Source organism: Montipora foliosa, unplaced genomic scaffold (genome assembly GCF_036669935.1).
Source record: "Montipora foliosa isolate CH-2021 unplaced genomic scaffold, ASM3666993v2 scaffold_441, whole genome shotgun sequence".
In the NCBI taxonomy this organism is placed as follows: Eukaryota; Metazoa; Cnidaria; class Anthozoa; order Scleractinia; family Acroporidae; genus Montipora; species Montipora foliosa.
The window spans coordinates 24,386-37,500 of record NW_027179747.1 but is presented as its reverse complement, the minus strand read 5'-3'; the positions used below and the strand labels follow the sequence as shown (position 1 = coordinate 37,500).

General features: G+C 41.0%; 1 pseudogene; it reads right to left on the bottom strand.

Annotated features, from left to right (window-relative positions):
• Nucleotides 1-11,477: 11,477 nt before the first annotated feature.
• LOC137989126 (uncharacterized) lies at nt 11,478-12,704 on the bottom strand (annotated as a pseudogene).
• Nucleotides 12,705-13,115: the final 411 nt, after the last annotated feature.

The following is a 13,115-nucleotide window of genomic DNA, read 5'->3' as shown; positions in this document are numbered from 1 at the left end:
GGTTAATTGTTGCCAGTCGGGTGATCTTTCCATTCTCTTCCCAGAATGTTAACTCTCTTGTCTCGTATTTGAGGTTCTTTAGGAACAATCGCTGTTCATGGTCAAGCTATGGAAGGAAGATGCCAGTAGTACGGAGCAAGGTATCGTTCGCCTTCTATGCCTAATCCTAAAAATATGACACCATCTTGTACCTCTTCCTTAGTTGGACTCATCAGTTTATTTGCTGCTGACAACGAGAACCCAGCCGAATCAGTTGAATATGTTAGAAGATTGATAGGATTTTCGCGAACATCCCCTGAAACGGTGTAGTAACATAGTCCCCTCAACTTCTCCCAGTATTTTAAAAGATGGTTTGCTTTATATCCTTCATCCACCGTTGGCCACAAACAGTAGATTAGGGATGGTTTGTCTATGGTCGCCAAGGCTGTAAAATTATGGATGGAGACGTTCTTTGCTAATTGCTGTTTATTGATCACTTCATTGACAAGGCGCTTTAGAGCATCATAATCATCCTGGTCGCCTTTAGAGGCATCTTTGCAAGGAATCTGAATAGTCTCTTCAGTCCAGTTCTCTACATCTGGATTCCAAGCTTTTCCTAAAAGAACAACTTCCTCAGAGTTTGTCAAACGAGGTTGAAGATACCTCAAACTTCTTGCCCCATCACTTGCTTCGTTGACCGGAAATCCTTTGTAATGACCTGCCGCTTTGTCAATTACTGTCTTGTTTTAAGCCTGCGTCAAGCCGTACTTCTTTTCCATGGTTTGATGCAGTAGTATTGCTTGCCAGACCAAACATATCGGCTAGTAAGGAATAGTTGGTTGTGCCAAGTTCATTTCTACAAATACTGCTGATGTCCTTTATCATTTGCAAGTAATCATTGTTGTTTCCTTTCGACAACTTTGCTGTTAAATTTCGAATCACCATCATCTGAACTGGCCTTGTCTTTGACACTCCCATTTTGAACAAACGAATTAGGTCAAGAATTAGTTTTTCGTCATCGCAACTCAAGTATGAATCCATCAAACTTCGTTTCCATTCTGATGTTGTTAGCTTTATCCTGGTAAGCCGAGAGAAGTTTCGTTCCGCCTCTTTCCTATGGTTTTGTTCTATGTTGAGCGCACTTTTTATTTCAAGAGACTTCGCGTAACGCTGGTTAAAGCCACGAATTCCTATTCTATCTTTCATTCCGGCCAGGGGCCCTTTCTCTCTGTGGCGCAGGATGTCTTTTAAATCACGAAGCTGTTTGGCGCAATTGGTACAAGAAAAAGGATTTTCGCCGTAGGAAACTGCCTCGCCAGTACAAGGAGGATGAAGACTTTTTATACTACCGTCGACTTGAACAGTTTTACCGAGTGGAGTTATGATGCACTTCATTGGAACGAATATCGACCTGTGGCTTTCATTTGCTTTTTTTATGTTTTCTTTTGCGTCAATAGGATGTTTGGCACACCAGTGTTGGTAATCGCAGCAATTCTCGTGTCCTTCTATCGTTTTAAAACAACAGAGTTCTCCGGAAGCAACTTGATGTTTAAACAAAGTCTTCGCTGTCCATCGTCTGATTTGGCAGTCAGCTTTGAAATGCTTAACGACCTCCGGATCCCAAAGGTGACAGCATTTAACTCTTTCCAGCTTTGGTGGCTGCAGATGATCCAGAGGTCGCTCGGCGTTTAAAGGACAGAAACATTTACGGATGGACTGCTGGTTGGTTGACTTCCTTTTTAAATTTTTAGAATCCTCGTTAGTGGTAGTGTCGTCTACGGCCTTAAAGAAATCAACTGCCTGCTTATGGCATTCAGAGTCGGCGTGCTCTTTTACTTGAACAAGGCCAGAAAACTGCAACGATGCTGTACCTCTAAGTATGGCATCAACAGAAGCTTGCGTCCGGAATCTCAGTTTTGCATGTGGTTTGCCATTTTCCATGGCCCATTTCTGAAACGGTATGCATACCTTGCAATAAAAATTGCTCTTTCCCTTTTGGCTGAACTGGGGGAAAGAGTCTCCCTCAAATGTGACAGGCACGTTTCTTCCCGCTATGCCACCAACCGTGACAAGAGGAAACGAGGCAGCTAACAGAGCTCTTAGTTTGTCATCATGCAGACCATTGGTTCCACTGCAACGTCTTAAAATTTCTAACCTTTTTTCATTCATGCAATTTTTCCTTTCGAATATTACGTTTAGGTATTCTTTAAAACTCTTGGGTTTTCCGGGGAGGTGAGAGGAAAGTAATTTATTTAGGTTACGATGGAATCGTTGATATAATTCCTGTGGCCGAAATTCTTGGTCGCAAACATGTGACTCATTCCGCGGAGGTGAATCCACAATTTCGTGTGGACAAATTTCATCATCAAGGGACCCAGCAACGAAGGTTTTGTCGTGATCCTCACTAGTTTCCGATTGACTATCAACCTCCTCACCAAAGCTCTGTATGTCTTGCGTTAGCAGATCAGGAAGCTCCTTGTTGCCTGTACATTCATCATCAGACACGACAACAATTTCATCTCCATCAAAAGTTTCCGTGATCTTTTCTTGAATATTTTGCTCGGTTTCATTTCTTGTTACTGTATCGCCAACGTTCTGTGCTCTCTCACTGGTGCACTTGTCACTGGTCAACAGCTTTTCTTCTGTGATGTGACGTTTAATCTCCCCGTCAGACATAATATCAATGACGATAGGTTTCGCTATAACTTCTTCGCCTTGTGCTGGGCTCTCGTTCTTACTAATGTCATCAAAGGCGGATTCTGTTCTAGATTCTTTTACTTTCAGGCCAACGAAACTCTTGTTCTTCGTTGACACAGACGAAAATGGTCCTTTACCAACAACAGTCTGTCCGAACAGTGATAGAAAACGCACCCGATCACCTTCTGACAGAACGCCACAGTGTTCTTTAAAACAATCTACTACTGCCTCTTTTGTCAAGATATCGTTCGAAGTGCCTGGCGCTAATGTGGAATGTGTCCAATCCATGACAGTATGCTTATTAAACTGCGTTACGTTTGTTTTTAGAGCTACACCCTGGTACCCAACGTTTTTACTAGATTTCCTCACAGCAAACACATTGTCTATTTTTTGTATAAGTCTTCCAAAAAGGCTAAAAAAAGAACCCTTCTCAGCACTGGACATGTCTGGAAACTTGAAGCAAAAGGATTTCCAAATTTCGTCCTTTGCCGTGTATTGATCTTTAACAACCAAGACGTTCTCGTTAAACCACGCCTCAACATCCTTTGGAGAAAGCGCCATCTGTATTCGTTAATAATAGGAATGAAGGGTAACACGTTTTAATATGCCTCCCGAAAAAATGTACTAATAAGAAAGTATTATCGTTTACTCTACCACTTTAGTCTCCCTTCCACTTCTAAGCACGCTTCTATAACTATTCTAAAGTTAACAAAGTGTGGGAAGGGTTTAAACGTGAGCGATGGAACGGTCACAAAACTGAATTTGTGCTAGTATGCGGAAACAGGTGTCTTGTATACGCTAAAAGGGTAGCATCCTGACTATTTATTTCAAAAGAAAGATTTTCCCTGGCAGATAAGCAAACAATTTCTTAACACAATTGAGCGCGACATGCAACTCGAGAGAAATGTCTTCACCTCAGAAGGAGGGCTGTAAAATTACTGAAGCCCTTCAATTAATCAGCATAATTGGCAGCAGGAGACCGCTGGCCAGCGCTAGTTTAACTGCGCTTAAATACATACCTTAAATACATACATTAAGCGCCATTGACATAAATGATATTATATAGAATGTGAATGTAGTAAGTAATTCATGAAATGGTGGCTCTAGTTTCTGACATTACATTAAAAAAAGCCAACATTTCCCTACTTTAGTCTACGTCTTCTCTCTTTAACACAGTTCTCTCACAATTTAAATCTAGGAACGGTACAAAATGACGCATGAAATGACTGAATATTTACAATATGTCGGTCAACACAAAACGTGCGTGATGGCATACTCCTAAACATTAAATTTGTGCTAGCGTGTAGCAACATTTTTCATTAACAACAAGGAAACGTCATAACTAAAAACTAGGAACTACTAGTATCATAGCTTAAGGCCGATTGTGTGAATCACTTGGAAAGAAAATGCATTATTATTGTGCTGTCATCCCACTATGAGTAACAGACACCAACGCAAGTTCATAAGAGGTCACATCCAGGTAGTCTGAAACCAAGGCAACAAGGGCACAATAATAAGACAGCGTGTTCATTTCTCGAAACGGACGATCTTGCGATTTACTTCGAAGGAAAATGCATTATTATTGTGCTGTCATCGCACTATGAGTAACAGACACCAACGCAAGCTCATAAGAGGTCACATCCAGGTAGTCTGAAACCAAGGCAACAAGGGCACAATAATAAGACAGCGTGTTCATTTCTTGAAACGGACGAGCGTGTGATTTACATCGAAAGAAAGTGCATTATTATTATGCTGTCATCGCACTATGAGCAACAGACACCAACGCAAGCTCATAAGAGGTCACATCCAGGTAGTCTGAAACCAAGGCAACAAGGGCACAATAATAAAACAGCGTGTTCATTGCTCGAAACGGACGATTGTGTGATTTACATCGAAAGAAAGTGCATTATTATTGTGCTGTCATCGCACTATGAGTAACAGACATTAACGCAAGCTCATAAGAGGTCACATCCAGGTAGTCTGAAACCAAGGCAACAAGGGCACAATAATAAAACAGCGTGTTCATTGCTCGAAACGGACCATCGTGTGATTTACATCGAAAGAAAGTTCATTATTATTGTGCTGTCATCGCACTATGAGCAACAGACACTAACGCAAGCTCATAAGAGGTCACATCCAGGTAGTCTGAAACCAAGGCAACAAGGGCACAATAATAAGACAGCGTGTTCATTTCTTGAAACGGACGAGCGTGTGATTTACTTGGAAAGAAAGTGCATTATTATTGTGCTGTCATCGCACTATGAGTAACAGACACCAACGCAAGCTCATAAGAGGTCACATCCAGGTAGTCTGAAACCAAGGCAACAAGGGCACAATAATAAGACAGCGTGTTCATTTCTCGAAACGGACGATCATGTGATTTACTTCGAAAGAAAGTGCATTATTATTGTGCTGTCATTGCACTATGAGCAACAGACACCAACGCAAGCTCATAAGAGGTCACATCCAGGTAGTCTGAAACCAAGGTAACAAGGGCACAATAATAAAACAGCGTGTTCATTGCTCGAAACGGGCGATCATGTGATTTACTTGGAAAGAAAGTGCATTATTATTGTGCTGTCATCGCACTATGAGTAACAGACACCAACGCAAGCTCATAAGAGGTCACATCAAAGGTAGTCTGAAACCAAGGCAACAAGGGCACAATAATAAAACAGCTTGTTTATTGCTCGAAACGGACGATGGTGTGATCGTGGGCGTACTGAGACACAGCAAAATATTTGTTAACCACAAGTGTCAATCACACGAAAATAAACACCATCGCTTGCGCTTTGTTCGCCGGAAAGGTTACATGAGATCTCAGGGGTCATGGGCTTATGGTGATCTTTAACCGCTTCGATCGAATATGTTCCCTTGGCATATTATTGCTTGCATACTATTTTTTTTCATCCTGGAATTCGTTCAACTCCAGCAGAGGCAGTTGCTACTTCTATTATGCCAGTGGAGGTTTCACCTTGTATGACTGCAACTGGTTCTAGAATACCACAACAGATTTGTCCGTTGAAGGCCGACTGAAATACTCCGACTCAAAATAGAGATCAAATTTTTCCTTCAAATCATGGCGTGTCTGTCAGATTTCACGCCTGACAAAAATTTGTCCTGCTCCGAGGCAGGACGACGGCGTCTTTGAAGTTTGGTAAACCTTGACAAAATTTGGTAGATCTAAAAATCACCGGGCGCACTTGTCTCAGGGAACTGGTGACAGATTTTTTCGCAAAATAAACAAAAATTTGCCCAGTGCGTCCGGAGCCTTAGTGCGGTCAGAATTCTTCGTTTTCACGTGACGTCATCAAAATTAAAAATTAAGGAATTATCAATCCTTTTGAGATTTTAGTTTAGTTAGTTATTATAACAACTGAAGACTTATCTTTTTACAAATTTTCAGTTCGATACGGTTTTTCGTCTTGTGATAAGCAAGATTGAATTTCTAAGCTTTTGCGTGACATGATTAAAACTGCGGCCAAGAATGCTGTCACGTAGGTTAAAAAGTGACGTATCCCCTGAGATTTTTTAGTCTTCGCATGTTGAATGGTTTTGATGATGATGTGACAGTGCCCCGGGATCCCCTGGAGAGCATCCTCGTAAGATACCCCAAGGGTCAAGGGAAGGACTTAATGCTACAATATTTGCAAGCAAACGAAGTTTTTGCGTTTCATCGCACTCTCTTTGGTCGTTGTCTCACTTCACCATATTAAACAACAATGGTAAAAAAGGTACTTTGCGCCTATATCATTTTAATTGTTTCCAGTCTCTGTGATGAAAACATCAAATTTTAATACTCAAATTTCCCAGAGATTTTACCGCTTTAGAAATGAAATACATGCATGTAGTTAAAAACAATAAATTCTGTGAGTTTTTCAAACATTTCACTGCGACAACAACATGGTTTCTGGATGAAATTTCTCCGATCCGTTTTCTGTAGCACTTTCTCTCTCTTGTCCTTCGTCGCCTAGGTCTGTTGTCTATTCTTTCCCATAATCGAACGAGGACAGACATGCGAATTCATACTTCACACTTTTCCAAGAACTCAATCAACACTGGTTGACTCCACGTTTCCCAGAAAACTTTTCAATATTGATGTGCAGCATTTTTGGTTCTATTGTTTTGTGATGAAATTTATTTAGTGTTCTGCGATATTGAACTGACACATCCTAACCGTGAAGACGCGTAGGAATTCTTTAACCGCAGACTGGAATCAACGGTCCATGAAGTGGGCTACAAAAAAAACCCTTGTTACACGGACGTCTGAGATCACATTGAAATGCTAAACCAAATCACGCTTATCCTGCCCGGCCAAGAAATATTTCTAAAGGAAAGAGGAGGGAATCTATACAGTGTCTACAGCTTCCTAGAGAAACTGTACCCCACAATCGACAGTTTACGCGGAGTATGCAGGATCTGTGACAAACGTCCTCACGTAATTTGACGATTTCCTTTCGTGTCCCTTCATTTGTTACTTTCACGGTTATGAAATGACAATCACGCGGGGCGGCTCAGGAATTCGATATAACTCACTCCCCTTAACGCCATAAGACCATAAGCTGTAGTACTTACTCGAGGCTCTAAAGGACATTGAATCGGTCAAGAAAAACGTTACATTTCGCGCAAACCAACACTTGGTAATTTTGCTTTACAAAAGCATTGAACAGAGGTTCAGAGGTTGCTACTCTCCTAACACTGTTGCTGGACCGTTCACTGTTTTGGAAAATTTGTTTAATTGAACGAAAAACGGGATTCAGGAAAAGCCAAACGTAATGATATTTTGTAAAATGCATTTTGTTGAAAGCCTTTCTTCAAGAATTTTTGTCCCTAAAATCATCTACCTTTGCAACTATCCCCCTCACCCGCCTCTGTTTTCCGCCGGCTAAAAAAACATTGCATCTGCACAACACAAGCAACCTTTGTTGTGCCCCGATGAGGAAATGCCTGTGGTGCACAAGACTTTCAATAGTGTCGCTTACCTTCCCTCTCGCCAGGATTTCGGAAAAAATGGAGGATCACCAGGAATAATTTACAGCGGTTATTAGTTACACGCGCCCCTCAACGACTTTATTCATATTTCCGACTGTAAAATTTAGGTTGACGTCAATCAAATGCTTCCATGACGATACTCCTGTTCTCTTGGTGGCAGTTGAATCCGTCATGGAAACAGTGATTGACGTCCACCTACATTTCATTTGAGAATATGAAAAAACATATCGTTGAGGGGCGCGTGTTGCTGGTAACCGTTGTAAGCAAAATTATCTTACGCAAATTTTGCTGTAACGAATCAAAACATTAACGCCGTGCTGTTTTCGTATCGTATTATTTCAGCAGTAAAAGGAAAGATCGATTCCAAAAATTTCCCGATGCAAGTGTATGTTTGCCAAGTTCATAGCGTTCACTGGAATCAAAGCTTGCGATGATTGCTCAAAACAAAATTGGCATCCGGTTGGCGGCCGCCTCTAAAAGCGTACGTGATATAAAGGCGTGAAATTAACAGTCCTGAAGTCCAAACTACAAGCGCGGATCTTTAGTTGACAAACGTTTAACAGTTTAAGTGGTAGATATTTTAGCCAAACTGAAAAGGTCACGGTTGAAACTAAGGCTTACTTCCCTCCGGAATTATACTTAATTATGAACATTAAAAAATGGTTTCGTAGTTTCAATTCTGCTTGGCATGACCGGAAAAGCAGCAAAAGCGCCCACTCTATCTTAGAAGGAAACGCCAGTCTCCTTGGCGCGCAAGTACCAAGCTTGAAACGTACAAAGTAACGGAGAAAATTTCACGAACATATGTAAATTGCTACTATTTAAGTGACATTGTAAAATAAACAAGAGATTCTAAAATATCCAAACTATCATTCAGGTCTTAACCAACAAAAAAGTATACAGTTTTGCACAGCTTGACATGTATCTGTCATAAAGTGAAATAAAACTGCTGTAACTCGTAACTGGCCTTTGCTTCTGAGGGAATTTCGTACCACAACCAAATGGTTAAACCCTGTGAAATCATCAACTTAGCCCAATTACTTTGAACGCAGAATTCAGACAAGAGGCACTGTTGCGTTTGCGTTTGCACCAGTGTTTTTACGGGAAAAAAGAGATGCGCGGCTTGTTTAAAGAAATTAAAAGGAAACTAATTAAGTTCTTGACTTTACAAATTTTCCCATTCAATATTTCTTTGTACCCTTACTATTCCTCAGTGATTTCCTCTTCTAGTTGCTTTGCAAATGCACGGTTACATGTACATATCCAGGCAAGCAAAGTTCGAGCATTTTTTTGCTATCTTAGATCTCAGTGATAGTCAGGTTAGTGTTGAATCGATATTGGCGATGTTATAAACGGGTCAACCAAAATGAAAAAAATGCATGCATTGAGAGAAAATCGTCCTTTTCAGTTATACTCATTCACAAAAGTTGATTAAGGGAGTAATCATATTTGCAGCTGAAGGGAAACTGGAAAAAAACAGTTGCGTTGTACTTTGAACCATCCCCAGCGTACAGTGAAATACCATGATCGTAACAATAAAAAAAATGGAACAATTCTATACTAACCGTTCACTGACAAGGTACCTAAATAGACTGCCACCATGGTCCTTACTTGATGAATGAGAATAAGGAGAAAGGTTGAGATGGACTACTACCGCGGTGCGCAGCCATTTATGGATGAATAAGAACCGATTTTTACCCTGGATATCTATCTGCCAGATCTGCGAGTGGCTGAAAGAACAAGCAATATATTCTGGAGAGGTTGTTCTCAATTTCGAAGTTTTTGTTAATTCACATTAGGGTTTGGGTAGTTTTACGAAAAACCATGGAGCGCGGTGGCAGAATTTTAATCAACTCCATTTCCAACGTCTCTCTTTCTTATCTTAAATTGCGGTGGCAGAACTTTGACAAAACCCCGAAAGGTAAAGCAGTACTTATTCAAGAAACGATGGCGATTTGTTTAAGGAGAGACAACGATAGGTAAATTCAATATTCAAAATTTAAACATTAACAGTTCCATGCGAAATTTTAGCCCACGGTACCTTTCTTGCTTTGTGTCCTTGATGTTGTCCAAAACGGCGGTAGACTAAAATCCGTTCGGTAAACACTGAATTTAACTGCAACGGACGGAAGTAAAATCAAATTCTGCGATCATTCCATAAGGACTTTTCCACAATCTGATCAAAGTAAATTCTATGAAACATCCTGCTTACCTTATGGTGGTCCTGTTACGTTTTCAGATACAAAAAAGCTATGCATCACTCTCTAATCCGGGCGAACTACTTGCTATAGGACTGCTTGAACAGCTAAGCAAGGGTACAATACAGCGTGCACAATTTGATAGGGAATATTAAGGGTTGAGAACAGACGGTTGTCATCCAACCGCACCCATTCGTAACGACAAGCAACATTGTGGACCCGGTACACTGGGAAAAATCTGAGTGGAGTGGGGCGTTGGAATAATATTTAAACAAGAAGACTCTTTGTTTGATTGGTAACTTTTTTCCTTACAATTTTCCTCTGCCGTAAATCTTAAGAAACCGCCTCCCTCCCCCCCCCCCCGCCCGCAAGATTAGAATGAAACCCTCACAGCCTTCCCTGCTAGCAGAGGTCTCTCACGGCAAGGCAAAGCGCCCGCCTTTTTGAAGGAGATCGTTGCGTGACGAGATCTTGTTTGATAGAAGCCAGAAACTAAAAGGAAATTTTCTATCATTCTTCTGTCCAATTACATGCTTGAGCTAAGAGAACTTTACGCCAGTGGACAAAGTGAACATTGTCTTAGCCAGGAAAAGAATCTGAGCTTTTTTTAGCCAGCCAGGAAAAATGTTTTTGATGTCTCAGTGAGCCAGAAGCGGTTTGTGTCAAAGCCCAGCCAGCTCGCTCGTGAGATTTTTTTTCAGCCAGCCAGCTCGAAAACAGCGTGCAGAGCGGCTTTTTTGTGGAGCGGTTTCGTTGGGTACTCCTGAAGCATGGGAAGCCATTTCAAGTCACTTAAATACGACATCGTGTCCAAAGTTCCGAGTCACCCCACGATCTGTTCGCGATAGGTATAACCTACTGACAAAAAAACTTCAGGCAAGACTAAACACGGAAGAGAAGGCCAGTGGTGTTGCTGTGAATAATTCCGAGCTTGATGATCTTTTAGAAGAAATCTTAGAGAAGGAAAAAGCTGCAAAAGAGAAGCTCAACAATGACGATGATGATAAAAAGAAATCTCTCGAGAATGAAAAGGCGGCTGCTGAAGATATGCGGAAACGTACTTTAGAACGGGAAGGACAGACCACTAAAAGAAAGGATAAAGAAGAGGGAACTGAGACAGGACCATCCAAGAAAAAGAGTCGAAAGAGCACAAAGGGAGAGAGAGAGGAATGAGCAGCAAGATAAAGTGCTCTCTACTATGCTCAAACAGCAAGACCAACAGCAGCAGATGATGATGATGCTCACAGTCACAGGCTTTAATGTCTCTGATAGGAAAAATTTTTCCAAAATAACTTACAGTTATTTTCATTGTTGTTTTAGATAATGTTGAGATCCCATTTAAAGTTGTGCATTGCGTCCAATTTTCTTACAGTCAGATGTTATTACGCAACATTCGTTGAGTTTTTAAACCAGTTATCTCACAAGTAAACGCGAACACGATTCTTTGGAATTCACCTCGATGTTTATTCATTTCATCTTAGTGTTTTTGTTCGGAACATTAAAAAATACACTTTTGTGAGAGAAATGATGACTTTATTCAAGGAACTGGGTGTTTACTAACAAGCACTAATCCTATGTAATCAGATCCAATTACTTTGCGGTTCAGCTCACTCAGGAAAAGTACTCATCTAAAGTGGATGGTTCCAGGGCAAAAAAAAGGAGGTTTGGTTACCATAAAGACAGGTAAGAGCATTCTGGAGAAGAGCAGAAACTATATACATATTGCCAACACTACTGAGGCCAATTTTAAGGTTTTTCTTGAAGTCTAGACACTTAAAATAGTTGATTATATCACAGAATAACCATTCAACGGAGGACCTAACGACACTCATTGAAGCATTATATGCTTTCATTTGGTCAGTAAGGACCCCGTGTCGAAAAGGACATTGTAGATGTACCCTTAATGGGTACGCCCGATCCCCGTAAACACACATGGGTTGCCTAGTGTGCGAAAAAGCAAATTGTTGTAGGTCACGTAGAAGTCCTAACTCCGTAAGCATGGATGCATAATGTTTTCTGCCCTCTGCAAGAAATCAAAGAAAAGCCGGTTGTGATCATAAACCTTTAACATTTGTTTACTTGTGCATATACGGCATACAGTAAGCTAACCTTACGTTACATAACCTTGTGTTAAATGATGTGGAAGGTTAATACCATAAAATTCAGGTCTTACCTACTGGACCATACATATTGGCAATCAAGCCATTGGGTAAAACAACTGGCTGAAAATTTTAAAGTGTGTACCCGCTTGTGTCCGTTGTACAGGATCCTTTGATTTTCCCCAGGCCGAGCGATCAGTCTCACTGTGCCGTCTATAAAGCCGAAGCAATTTTGTAGAGGGGCACCTTTTGCGCTCATGGCTGCAGCATACATTTCCATCTGGTCAGGGCCTAAGATATCATGATTCCATCGAGTTATTCTAGCACCGTGTGTGTCATATATAAAGTCTAACACAGTGTTAGTCACCATACTGATCACGGGGACAGGCTTCGCAAATCTGGGAATCATATCCCCATATCTGCAGGGGAATGACAGCTGTCTCAAGAGCATGCAAAGACCCTCCATGCCGTCACAAGTAGATCCTTGTTCACACCGTATGGTCTCTGGAACGCCAAGAACTTCTGCAATTAAAGGAATGTCTCTTTTCTTAAATCTAAACTCTGCCAGACACTTGGAGTCGGTCATTTCATCCAGCGTGAACATTGAATAATCCTCATATGGAAAGCAAGGATTTTTCGAGTCGAATAGATCATAGAACAGTAAATATTCTTCATTGTCAATAAAATTAGACGTATGGCTCAATAAAAGAAGTTCTTGCGTTGCTTTAAAGAACGCCATTTCGAAGGAACAGTTTGCAATCAGTATCGTCGTCGTCGTAACGGCTGACTGCTTCTTAAGTTTCTATTTTCCCACCGAAACCGACGTTGTCGTTCCAGTCCTTTCCCGGTCAATAGACGTCGTCGACTAAGCCGTCGTCGTGGTTCTTAAGTTCCCTGAGACACCCTCAACAACAACATGTTGTTTACGATCATGAAGATAGTCATCAAACCAATCTAGAAGAGTACCTGAAGTACCAAAACAACCTAATTTGAAGAAAAGCTTGCGATGAGAAACAGAGTCAAAAGCCTTAAAAAAATCAACATAAATAATGTCATTTTCACTACTGGCATCAAGAGCATGGCCAAGATCAAGAAAAACACACAGAAGTTGGGTTACACAAGACCTGTTAGGACGGAAACCATGTTGAAG